A 12,373-nucleotide genomic window follows, 5' to 3' on the forward strand; every position below is an offset into this window, starting at 1 on the left:
CTTCAGCACCTCAAAGAAGGTGCACAACAGCTTGCAGGATCAGGCCATTCATAGCTGTATTAAGAGTTCAAATGGGAGTGATGCATAGGTCCTGGCATTGCTGGCCCTCAACATAGGGGTTGTCTTTGGAAGGCAAGGAAAAAACACAAGGATATTTAGCTTAGTCATTGAAATCTATTGTATTAGAGCAGATTACTGAAGAAATGTTTTCTTTAATCATATTACAGCCAGGAAAGAAACGCACATAAATAGATGGATTCATTTTTTGTTGCCTAATATTTGACCATTGAACAGGGCAGAAAAAAAAGATTTCATCAACAGTCACTCAAGGTCTCCAGGAAAAAAAAGCAATATCATAATTATTATTATTTTTGAGGGCACATTTTTTTTGAAAGAAACTTGCCTTTTGGAACTGTCTGAGAGGAGAGGAAATACTGTGTAAAACAAAAAATCATAATGATCCGTTGGTTCCCAAACCCAGCTAAGTAAGGAAAAGAAGCTTTTAAAATATTTTCAAGATAGGTATACAAAAATAAAATATACCTCAGCAACGTAGCTGACAGTTCTGATTTTTTAAAAGCCCCAACGTTATTTTAATCACTTTAAATATTCATGCAAATAACTATGCTCACAGAGGGCTGCTTTCAATTAATTCCAAATTAACTATTGGTGAAGCTGTTTATGATACTGACTTGCAGCATGCCATATGTAGGTTATTAAAATAATATTACTGGTTATTAACACACCACTTTCCTTGAGAAGGGCTCAAAACCCATTACAAACTTTAATGGGCAAAGCCCTGCAATACTCCTCTACTATTATCCCCATATTACACTGATGGGGAAATTTACAACAGGCCCAGCACAGTGGTGCAGCAGTGTACAGGGACTTGGCTAAGGCTGCATAGGAAGTCCATACTAAAGCTAAGAACAGAACTGAGATCACTGGACTTCGTGGCCCATGCGTTAGCCATAAGGGTTCAATTTTAATCCTTCTCCTCCTAATAGTTAGGGCCCTACCAAATTCATGGCCATCAAAAACACGTCACGGACTGTGAAATCTGGTCTCCCCCCCCAAGAAATCTGGTCTTTTGTGTGCTTTTACCCTATACTATACAGATTTCATGGGGGGGGAGGGCAGTGTTTTTCAAATTGGGGGTCCTGACCCAAAAGAGATTTGCAGGGGTGTCACAAGGTTATTTTAAGGGTGTTGCAGTATTGCCACCCTTACTTCTGTGCTGCCTTCGGAGGTGGGTGGCCGAAGAGCAGCGGCTGTTAGCTGGACACCCAGCTCTGAAGGCAGTGCCCTGCTAGCAGCAGCGCAGAAGGGTGGTAATACCATACCATGCCTTACTTCTGCACTGCTGCCTTCAGATCTGGGTGGCCAGAGGATGACAGCTGCTAACTGAGGGCCCAGCAATGCAGGCAGCAGTGCAGAAGGGTGGCAACACCATACCATGCCATCCTTACTTCTGCGCTGCTGCTGGCGGTGGCACTGCCTTCAGAGCTGGGCTCCCGGTCAGCAGCCGCCTCTCTCCAGCTGCCCAGCTCTGAAGGCAGCACCGCAGCCAGCAGCAGTGCAAAAGTAAGGGTAGCAGTACTGCAATCCCCCTACAATAACCTTGCAAAACCCCCCCACACATGCACACACACTCACTCCTTTTTGGGTCAGGACCCCTACAATTACAACACCGTGAAAATTCAGATTTAAAGAGCTGAAATCATGAAATTTATGATTTTTAAAATCCTTTGACCATGAAATTGACCAAAATGGACCATGAATTTGGTAGGACCCTAGTAATAGTGTAAGACAAGCATGAGTCTCAAGTTACCAAAATATTTATTTAGGAAAAGCCCCCTAGTGTGTTCTCTCCTAATGTACTATTCATTCTACCACCAATATTTACCCTCCATGTGTCATACTGTTAATAGATTGCCTTTCCTCTTCCCTCTCACCTGGAAATAAGCTAGATACAACTCCATCGATGGCAGGAGAGTTACACCAAGGATGGATTTGGTCCCCTATGTTGATTGTCTGGATACCTGAAGGCTCTTGAAGAATATGTACGTAATTCTTAGGGTGATTTGAACAGTGTAACCCGCTATTAGTAAACTTTAATGATCATATTCAGCAGGTGCATATGGAAATGGATCCCCTTCTATCAGCTTCTACTGCTCTGGAAACAATAGCCATTATGAGGCTCTAACTGCCAGGCCCAGATCCACAAAGGTACATACATACCTGGCCCCCAGATTTTGGGGCCTGAATCCTATTTTTAGGCACCACTGTGATCCACAAAACTCTGCTCAGCCGCTGCCAAACCCTGCAGATGGCTAAGTTCACTAGGTGCCTAAGTTTGTGTAGTAAAAGTTCCCTTGGCACCTATGTTCCTACCGCTGAGCATGTGCACTGCTGCCTCCCTCTAGGCATCCGGATCTCCCGCCTAAGCCCCTCCGCCTATCTCGTGTGCAGGGCCTGACCTGGTACGCATGCTCAGAGGCAGTCTAACTCCACACTAGAGTGGGAGTGAGAGGCCTTCCTTTGTAACCATTAGCCCAGTGGATATGGCATTTACCTGGAATCGGGGTGACCCTCTGTTCAATTCCCTACTCTGCCTGATGAGGAGAGGGGATTTGAACAGGAAGCTTCCACCTTTTAGATGAGCACTCTAACCACTGGGATATTCTAATATGGGGTGCCCTCAATCTCACCTCCTGAAGATGTTCCAGTTTAATTAAATAATTTAATAATTAGATATTAATGGGTCCAGAGAAAGTGTGAGAAACAACCTAGAGCCCTGTGGTTACAGCACTCACCTAAGAGATAACCTGTCCCGCTCAATTCTCTTCTTCTAATCACATAATGGGGGAACTTAACCAGGGGTCTCCCACATCCCAGGGAAGATGGGCTCATCTATATGAGGGAGGTCCTCTGGCTCCTCCTTCCCCTCTCTCATTGTTTTGTGTGAGTTAGGTAGCCTCTGAGAGCACCTACTGGATCAGGCCCCACATGTGAGTAAGCTGAAGGAATGCCCATCTTCCTGCCAGTTCGTGGATCTCTAGCAAGGATTGGTGCCTCCTTGCAGCCCAGACTTAGGCACCTAGTTCCATGAGAGAGGTGGGATGTAGGAAACATCCCTTTCATCAGCATCTTCCATTGGCTAGTTTAGACTCATAGATGAGTCAAAGATGCTCACTTTAAGATCAGAAGGGAGCATCATAATTCCCTCGTCTGACCTCCTGCACATTGCAGACCACAAAACCTTATCCACCCACTCCTGCAGTACGTCCATAACCTCTGGCTGAGTTACTGAAGTCCCCAAATCTTGATTTAAAGACTTCAAGTTACAGAGAATCCATCATTTATTCTAGTTCAAACCAGCAAGTGATCTGCATCCAGCAAGTGACCTGTGCCTGCACAGGAAGGCAGAAAGACCCCAGAGTCTCTGCCACTCTGACGCGGGGGGAAATTCCTTTCCAATCCAAATATGGGTGATCAGTTAGTCCCTGAGCATGTAGGCAAGACCCACCAGCCAGACATGTGGGAAAGAATTCTCTGTAGTAACTCAGCGGCCTCTCCATCTAGTGTCCCATCTCTGGTGCTGGATATATTTACTAACAGCAGGTGTGGATGGGCTAGACACCATTGTAGGCAACCTCATCATCCATCAACTTACCAAGTTCAGCCTTAAAACAAGTTAGGCTTTTTGCCCTCACTGCGCCACTTGGGCGGCTATTCCAGAACTTCACTCCTCTGATGGTTAGAAACCTTAATATAATTTCAAGCCTAAACTTATTGATGGCCATTTTATATTCGTTTGTTTTTGTTCCAACACTGGCCCTTAACTTAAATAACTCCCCTCCCTAACTGGTGTTTATCCTTCTGAGGTATTATAGAGAACAATCATATCTCCTCTGAGCCTTCGTTTGTTATCCTAAACAAGCCAGGCTCCTCAAGTCTCCTCTCATAAGGCAGGTTCTCCTTTCTTGTGATCATCCTAGGAGCCCTTCTCTGCACCTGTTCCAGTTTGAATTCATCTTAATTAAACACGGGAGACCAGAACTGCACACACTATTCCAGAAGAGGTCTCACCAGTGCCTTTTACAACTTCCTATCTCTACTTGAAATATCTCGCCTGATGCATCCTAGGCTTGCATTAGCTTTTTTCACAGTCATATCACATTGGCAGCTCATAGTCATCCTGTGATTGTCCAATACACCCAGGTTTTTCTCCTACTCTGTCGCTTCCCTCTGGTAAGTCCTCATCTTATAGCAAAAACTTTTGTTCTTAGTTCCTAAGTGCATGAGTTTGCACTTTGCACTATTAAATTTCAGCCCATTTCTATTACTCCAGTTTTCAAGGTTGTCCAAATCTTCTTGTATGATATTCAGGTCCGCCTCTATATTGGCAATAGCTACCAACTTTGTATTCTTCACAAATTGTATTAGCACACTCCCACTTTTTGTGCCAAAGTCATTAATGAAAATGTTAAATAAGATTGGTCCCAAGATCAATTCTTGAGAAATGCCACTAGTAACCTCCCTCCAATATGACAATTCACCTTTCAGTATGAAGTGTTGTTGTCTTCCCTTGAGCCAGTTCCTTGCCCACCTTTCAATTCTTATATTAATTCCCTTCTTCTCCAATTTAACTAATAATTTCCCATGTGGAACTGTATCGAATGCTTTACTGAAATCCAGGTAGATTAGATCTACTGCATTTCCTTTGTCTAAAAAATCTGTTATCTTCTCAAAGAAAGAGATCAGATTAGTCTGGCTTGATCTACCTTTTACAGAACAATGGTGTCTTTTACCCCAATTACCGTTCACCTCTATGTCTTTAATTACTCTCTCTTTCAAAATTTGTTCTAAAACCTTGCATACAATTGAGGTCAAACTAACATGCCTGTAGTTTCCCAGATCACCTTTTTCCCCTTTCTTAAATATAGGTGCTATATCAGCAATTCTCCAGTCATAGTGTACAGCCCTTGAGTTTAGGGATTCATTAAAAATCCTTGCTATTGGGCTTGCAATTTTATGTGGTAATTCCTTTAGTCTTCTTGGCTGGAGATTTCCTAGACCCCCCAGTTTGGTCCCATTAAGATGTCTGAGTCTGGCTTCCACCTTGCATTTGGTAATTTCTACTTCTACATCCTTCTTCCCATTAGCTACCTGGCCACTGCCCCCAAATGCCTCATTACCCTTATTAAACATTGAGATAAAGTATTTGTTTTGGGGTTGGCCACACCTAGCTTAACTTTAATCTCCACTGCGACTCCCTGCCTAAAATGCTGGATTTTGTGGATCATATTGGAAGACTTCTAATTCTCCTCATTCATTGTATAGGGACCTAACTCGGGCTTTGTGCATTGCAGTATTATCCCTGTGATTTTCTAGAAGCCTAGACCCCACTGTCTTCAAGATTAAACTCAAGTTTTAATTGCATAAATTATAAGTGTCAGTAGTGAACTGCAGCAGCCTGCCCCTTCAAGCCCTAGGTTGCCATGGTTATGCCTCAGTCTCTTCCAACAGCCAAATATGGGACACTTTATGGCTAAAAGTGAGAGACACAAGAAATGTATTAGGGGAAGAAATTTAACTTGATGTGGGGTTCATTTTGCAGAACTTCTCTAACCTCCATTTCATAATCCCACATTTCTGGAAAAATTTACAAAAATAAGAGACAACATCAAGCTTTGTGGGAAGATGCTTGGGTGTGAAAGAGAAGGGCCATCCTTCATGCTGAGAGACAGTGGAGAGTTATGACTGTACACAGCCATATTAGAGCAGAGATTATGGCAAAGCAAACACCAGGGAGAACTAAAATATGCACATGATGATCAGTATGAAATCTTTTCATTTAGTTCCCACTGTGTAATTTATTCATACAGCAGCCATCTCACAGGATAAGAGTACATAGAGGGGAAAATGTGTTTTATCAGAGTTCAATCAATGTTGTGGAGAAAAAAGTCATCTTGAGCCTTTAGGCAGTCATGCTAAATTGTAAACACTGGTACAGATCCAACAGTTTTATGAGGTTGCTCACTTCCATTGCTCAGGAATAATTAGTATTAATGATGCTTACAAAGATTCACTTAAAAAAAGCCAGAGGAGCTGAAATGTCCAGGAGAATCCTGGCTTCCTGTATGTGGCTTTTGAGAAAGGCAAATCAATACCTATCATTAGGAAGGAGAAGTCAGGCTAGGGCTTCTTATTCATTCTATGGCCTGGGGGCCAATTGCCTATTAGCATCCACTTTCCTGCAACTCCGAGCCTTATCCATGGTGTCACACTAGCAACACTAACAAGTATCAAACTAAACCAGCGCTACCTATGCTGCCTTACATTGGCCAGTCTGGTGTTGACTGATCAAGCACCATAATTGGGGCTCTTGCTCACTCTCATAAAGATAGAGGACCCAATTCTCCATTCCAGCTGAGATACACTTAGCGCAGGAACAGGGGAGGGTGAGCTACAAAGATGACTTTAGGACCTCTTTAACTCTCCCTGTATTCTAAGCTTGGTCAGCTCCCAACGTACGTTAGAGCAGTCTCAAGGGTGCACTAACTTATGCTCAGGATGCCCATATCCTCATGTAGCCAGACTGCAGTGTCAGTTTGGTCCAGCCGACTCCCACAGCAAATCCCTGCCAGGCCCTCTATGCTGGATGCTGCAAGGGGGAGAAGTGTAGGCCAGCTGTGAAGTCCCCTATGCCAGGGTATTCCACTGGGGGGAGATCCATCGCTTTTATACATCCTTTATGGCATCAGTATTTGGAAAGGAAGAGTTAGGACAACAGAGAATAGGGCCCTGAGAATTTGATTCACCCCTGCCGTGTGTCACCACTACAGCTGTGCAAAGTGAGTTTGAAACACTACTAAATCAGGATGGGGTCGTGTTTTCCACTCACTTTGCACACGTGTATGTAATGACACAAGATAGAAGGCACTGAAGAATCAATCCCTTCTATAAAAGCTGGTAACAGGCTAGACTCCTCCCCATATGTCCATGAAGGAGAGGCAAGGAAAGAGCCCACCTCATAGCCCCTCCATGTTCCTTCTGGGGAGAGGGAAAGAAATAAAAATCCATGGTGAAGTAGCATAGGGTTGAGGGGAAGAAAGAACAAATGGATTTGAGTGAGGAAGGAAAAGAAAACAGCCAAATTTTGGGGTGGAGCTATGAGGAGAGAGTAATGAACTGACAGATTTGGGAGAAATGGTAAGAGTACTTTTGTTTGGAGTGAATGCACTAATCATTATGCCTCTGTCCCTAATGGTCTCCACCTGAAAGGAGTGACAGAGAAATCCTCCTCAAGGGAGGAGGAAGGCAAAGCTTCTGACCTCTCCCCTTCAAGATCACTATGGCAGAGGGACAGTGCACATAACCGTAGCCTGTTATAGTGAGAATGTTATGGTGGCCACTTCTGGCCTGGGTGACCAGACAGCAAGTGTGAAAAATCAGGACGGGGGTGGGGAGTAATAGGAGCCTATATAAGAAAAAGCCCCAAATATTGGGACTGTCCCTATCAAACTGGGACATCTGGTCACTCTAGTGAGTACTGGGGGAGTGGGGGCAGACCACTCAACCGTTCCTCCAGTCAAGGGACTGGACTTGTTTTAGCCCCAGTGTCCCACACAATTTGGCATCCCCTCATTTTTATTGATAACCATTATTTACATCAGAAATACAGAATAATTCAACTGAGATTCTAGACAGCTAGTTAAGAAATTCAATATTAATACCACAGCATTTTAAGTTTCCTGCCTGAAATACTTTACTTTGTGTCCCTCATTTGGGGTCTGTGTGACATGCTGCCTCCCACACGTGGGCCTTGGCAGGTTTAGAAGCAGGGGGAGGGATTTTCAAAAGGGCTCAGCAATGGCACAACTCTGCTCCCATTGAAGTCAATGATCAAACTCCCCCACAGTTAGGTCAATGCTGAGCGCTTTTAAAAAACCCATCACTGGTGTATTTGGCACTGAAGAGTGACTGGAAGGAGTTGTAGGATCAGTGGATTTGAGGAAGCATGAGGAAGTGTATAGACAGCAGGAATTGAGTGAGGTCAGGGAGGGGAGAGAGGATCAGTTAGAAAATCTCCCCACCTGAGTTAGAAGAATCATCATTTTTGTTATTCATTATCATTATTATTAGCAGTAATAGTAGTATTCTTACAAATTTAAGTCCCAACACCTTGGAAACCAATTTCACACACATTTCAAACCAAGCTGTACTGAAAAGAAAATTCACACATTTCCCTGAAACAATGTAAAAGAAACATTTTTATTTAAAAAGTCTTGGACATCCATTACATTTAATTAAGATTGGTCATTTATAGGCATCTCTATGGGACTCCTCACTTTAGTAACTTAGCATCCCACACACATTAATGAAGTCATCTTTCTTAAGATCACTAAGAGGCAGTATTAATATCTGCCTTTTAAAGAAAGAGAAACTGAGGCAGACACACATGCTTAGACTGTTATTTTCAAAAGCTCCCATTAATTTTGAGTGCCTTCCTTGCCACACCTTGGCCACTGATTTTGAGAGCAGCCCCGATTCTGTTGTTTTCAGCATCTCTGAAAATCGGGCCCTCGTTGGGCATCCAAAATTAGTGGGTACATTAGAAAAACATTGTCAAAGTAACACAGGAAGTTTGTGGTAGGGCTGGGTATAGGACAGATTCCCAACCCTATGCCTTAACCACAACTTCCTGTCTTTTCATTACAGCACAGCAAGCTACTTCTGCTACCTCAATAAGTTATCAAAACAACCTTGTAATTTACCTCACTCTTTCTTTGGCGTTTTATACATCAAGTATGTCAATGAAATGTCATCTTCCCAGCTCATACCCTTAGGAAATTCGTCTCTAACAAAGTCTGAGTCTGAAAAATGTCAATGATAATGGAAACTCAGAAAAGGGGAAAGTTGTCCACAACTACTCCTGGGGCTGCATTCTTGCCAACAGAGTATGTTCTTCTCCTTCCTCAATCAAAGTTGGATTGCATAAATACAGCTATGGTTCATACGATGTCCTTATGCTACCTGTGTCCTGAAAATACTTGGCAGAGTTAAATAATGCAGTTATAAATGTGTACTGTCACTGCTGATGCCTGAGGTCATGCCACTGAAGTACTTGCCATCAAATGGACACCTGCTGAAAAAAAGCATAGTGCTAACCCAGGCATATTCATTATACGACTGCATGCTCCCAAATAACACCTCCACAACCACAAAGCTAAAGGACTAAGATTTCTTGATGGGAAGAGCCAAAGAATTCCTTCCTGCTGCAAGTGGAGTTACTGATCTCAGACCTGCTGTCAGTTACATGGGTGCAATTCCCCTCAAAGTCAATCAGAACACTGCGAGATGCAGTCTTAAGTTATAATATGTATAGGAATGTTCTGGTGCAGGGAGTACATAACGTACGTTGATGAACTTCCCAGATGCTACTAAACTGAGGGAAGTTGCAAATAATACAAAGGAACATAGAGGCTGTGATCCTCAGGTCTGGCCAATCTGCATGCAGGGTTTGGGGAGCTGTGCGTCACCTTTGTGGTTTCCTGATCTCAGTGGATGCTGGAAACCAAATCAGCCTCCAGCTGCTGGGAGATATGGCCCCTAAGGGTACATCTACACTGAAAAAAAACCTCATGACAGCGATTCTCAGAGAGTGGGTCAACTGACTCAGGCTCGTGGGGCTCATGCTCCGAGGTTAAACATAGCAGTGTAGACATTCCTGCTCGGGCTGGAGCTCAGACTCTGAAACTCGGCGAGGGGGCTGGGCCTCAGAGTCTGAGCTTCTGCCCAAGCAGAAATGTCTACACTGCTGGTTTTGTTGACCCAGGCTCTGAGACTTGCTGCAGTAGGGCTCGGGGTCTTTTTGGCAGTGTAGACATACCCTAAGAGACGGGTACTCTGGCTGGTTATGTCTGGAGCAAAGCAGTATTCCAGGCAATACTCTGACACATCCACCCTATCTCAGGGGAAATAGAAGGTGGTGGTGTAGAGTCAGCTCTGCCAACTGTATGCGATATTGCCAACCCCCAACATTCAAAAAGCATGAGTAGGGCCTTGAAAAAATCATGAGATTTTACAAAAATAGTCCAAATGGAGTTCTTCTGGTTTGTGAGCCCTTAGGGTGCACTTACATCATGTTTTCAAGCTGGAAACTTACTTTCCTTTTTTTAATGAAAGCTGAGATTCTCATGTAACCACCTGACTCCAGCAGCTGGGACCTGAAGAAAAACAAAATATCACAAGACTCAGGATAAAAAATCATGCAAGCTGGCAGCACTGTATAGGCCAGGGATCGGCAACCTTTGGCACGCGGCTTGCCAGGGTAAGCCCCGTGGCGGGCCGGGCCGGTTTGTTTACCTGCTGCATCTGCAGGTTCGGCTGATCGCAGCTCCCACTGGCCGCGGTTCGCAGTCCCAGGACAATGGGGCTGCGGAAAGTGGCGGCCAGCACATCCCTGAGCCTGCACTGCTTCCCTCAGTCCCCATTGGCCTGGGACGACAAACCCTGGCCAGTGGGAGCCATGATCAGCTGAACCTGCAGACACGGCAGGTAAACAAACCAGCCCGGCCCACGAGGGTGCTTACCCTGGCAGGCTGCGTGCCAAAGGTTGCCGATCCCTAGTATAGGCCAATCAGTGATTCCCATGCTAGAGGAGTCCCCAGCTGCTCTCCTATGGCAACTGACAGCCCTTTTGTCCCACCAGAGCAGTGTGAAGAGGTTACATTGGGGTAGAGGGCTTGGCCTAGAGAGATCACAAACAAGGGCAGGCTTTAGAAAAATGAGACTCAGCTTGACGCATACAACCAATAATAATCCGAAATACTGTACAAAATATTCAAAAAGAAGGAGAAACCTGGAAAGTGGTGACACTGAAAAAGATCCAGGGGCAGCATTGGACAGCAAATTAGATATGAGTTGGAAATGTCAGCCAAAAATGCAATGCTTCTTTGGGGGGCATGCAGTCAGAGAGATGAGGCAGTAGTTCCTGAGCCAATGATCCGTCTTTCCACGGATTTCAGTTGGACTTAGATTTGGTCCTGTTTCATTCTGGTGTGACCACCACTGCAGGAATAATGTGTTCGTCCATGGGCATCTCAATACCAGAAAGATATCTGACAAATTGGAGGGAGTTAATTTAAGAGGAACAGAATGATCAAGCGTATGTAGAGAAAGTCAAATGAGGCAAGATTAAAAGGTCTACGTATAGTTTAGCTAAGAAAGAACAATATTTTGCCCTGTCCTAGTAAGTAGAATGATTCCAGGAAGCACAGCCAAAGGTAAAGAAAGGGAAAATTTAGACTGTATAGAAGGAAACGCCTGCTGTCACAGAAAGGTATTAGGTTGTGGAATAGTCTCCCAAGAGAGCCAGTAAAAGTCCCATTCCATAGGATATTTTCAATGAGTCTGGACATAGCACTAGAAAATGTGCTGAAGAGAAAATTCCTGCTTTGTCAGGGAAACAGATTAGATGATCAAATAGGTCTTTTTTTTTTTATTATCCCTGGTGATGTAATTCTGCAATTCTATGATAATGGAAGAGATTCATATACAGTAGAACAGGAGTAGGCAACCTATGGCATGTGTGCCGAAGGCGGCATGCGAGCTGATTTTCAGTGTCACTCACAATGCCCGGGTCCTGGCCACCAGTCCGGGGGGCTCTGCATTTTAATTTAATTTTAAATGAAGCTTCTTAAACATTTTAAAAACCTTATTTACTTTACATACAACAATGGTTTAGTTATATATTAAAGACTTGTAGAAAGAGACCTTGTAAAAACATTAAAATGTATTACTGGCACGCAAAACCTTAAATTAGAGTGAATAAATGAAGACTCGGCACACCACTTCTGAAAGGTTGCCGACCCCTGCTAGAACCTCAGAGTTACGAACATGGGAATGGAGGTTGTTCGTAACTCAGAAATGTTCATAACACTGAACAAAACATTATGATTGTTCTTTGAAAAGTTTACAGCTGAACATTGACTTAATACAGCTTGGAAACTTTACTATGCCTCCTCAGGACATGTTCTTCTTAGTCATGTGAATTTGCCAAATTTAGAATTGATTGTATTAAATCTTGGCCTGTAAGAGACAGAAGAAGTAAAAGTAAGAACTTGTTAGGGGGAAAAAAACTTGCTTCTTTAAGAATAGCTGCTGACTGGTCTGTTGCAGAGCAATGGGGAAGATAATCCAAAAGCCAATACTAGAGAGCCAAGCCACGTTCTAAATTCCTTCAAAGTTCAGCTTCAGCTATTTTGATGTGATGAGGTACTCTCAGTGCAGAGCACTAAAAGACATCAGTAGGACAGCAGACAGAGTAGTATTAACAAGCATTTATCCAATATTAGCTATTTGG

At 43.7% G+C, this 12,373-nt stretch overlaps 1 long non-coding RNA gene across 8 annotated transcripts in view; it reads right to left on the bottom strand.

Annotated features, from left to right (window-relative positions):
* Window positions 1-8,259: 8,259 nt before the first annotated feature.
* Window positions 8,260-12,373, bottom strand: part of LOC112060978 (uncharacterized) — a 37,666-nt gene continuing 33,552 nt past the window's right edge. For 5 of the 8 annotated variants that reach the window (XR_010599677.1, XR_010599678.1, XR_010599680.1 and 2 more), the window contains 2 exons: window positions 10,175-10,235; window positions 8,260-9,154 (listed from right to left, as the gene is read on the bottom strand). This is a non-coding gene — a long non-coding RNA (uncharacterized LOC112060978). The remainder of the gene's footprint in view (window positions 9,155-10,174; window positions 10,236-12,373) is intronic. The other 3 variants (XR_010599679.1, XR_010599675.1, XR_010599676.1) reach the window with 3 other exon arrangements.

This window comes from Chrysemys picta, chromosome 3 (genome assembly GCF_011386835.1).
Source record: "Chrysemys picta bellii isolate R12L10 chromosome 3, ASM1138683v2, whole genome shotgun sequence".
Lineage (NCBI taxonomy): Eukaryota > Metazoa > Chordata > Testudines > Emydidae > Chrysemys > Chrysemys picta.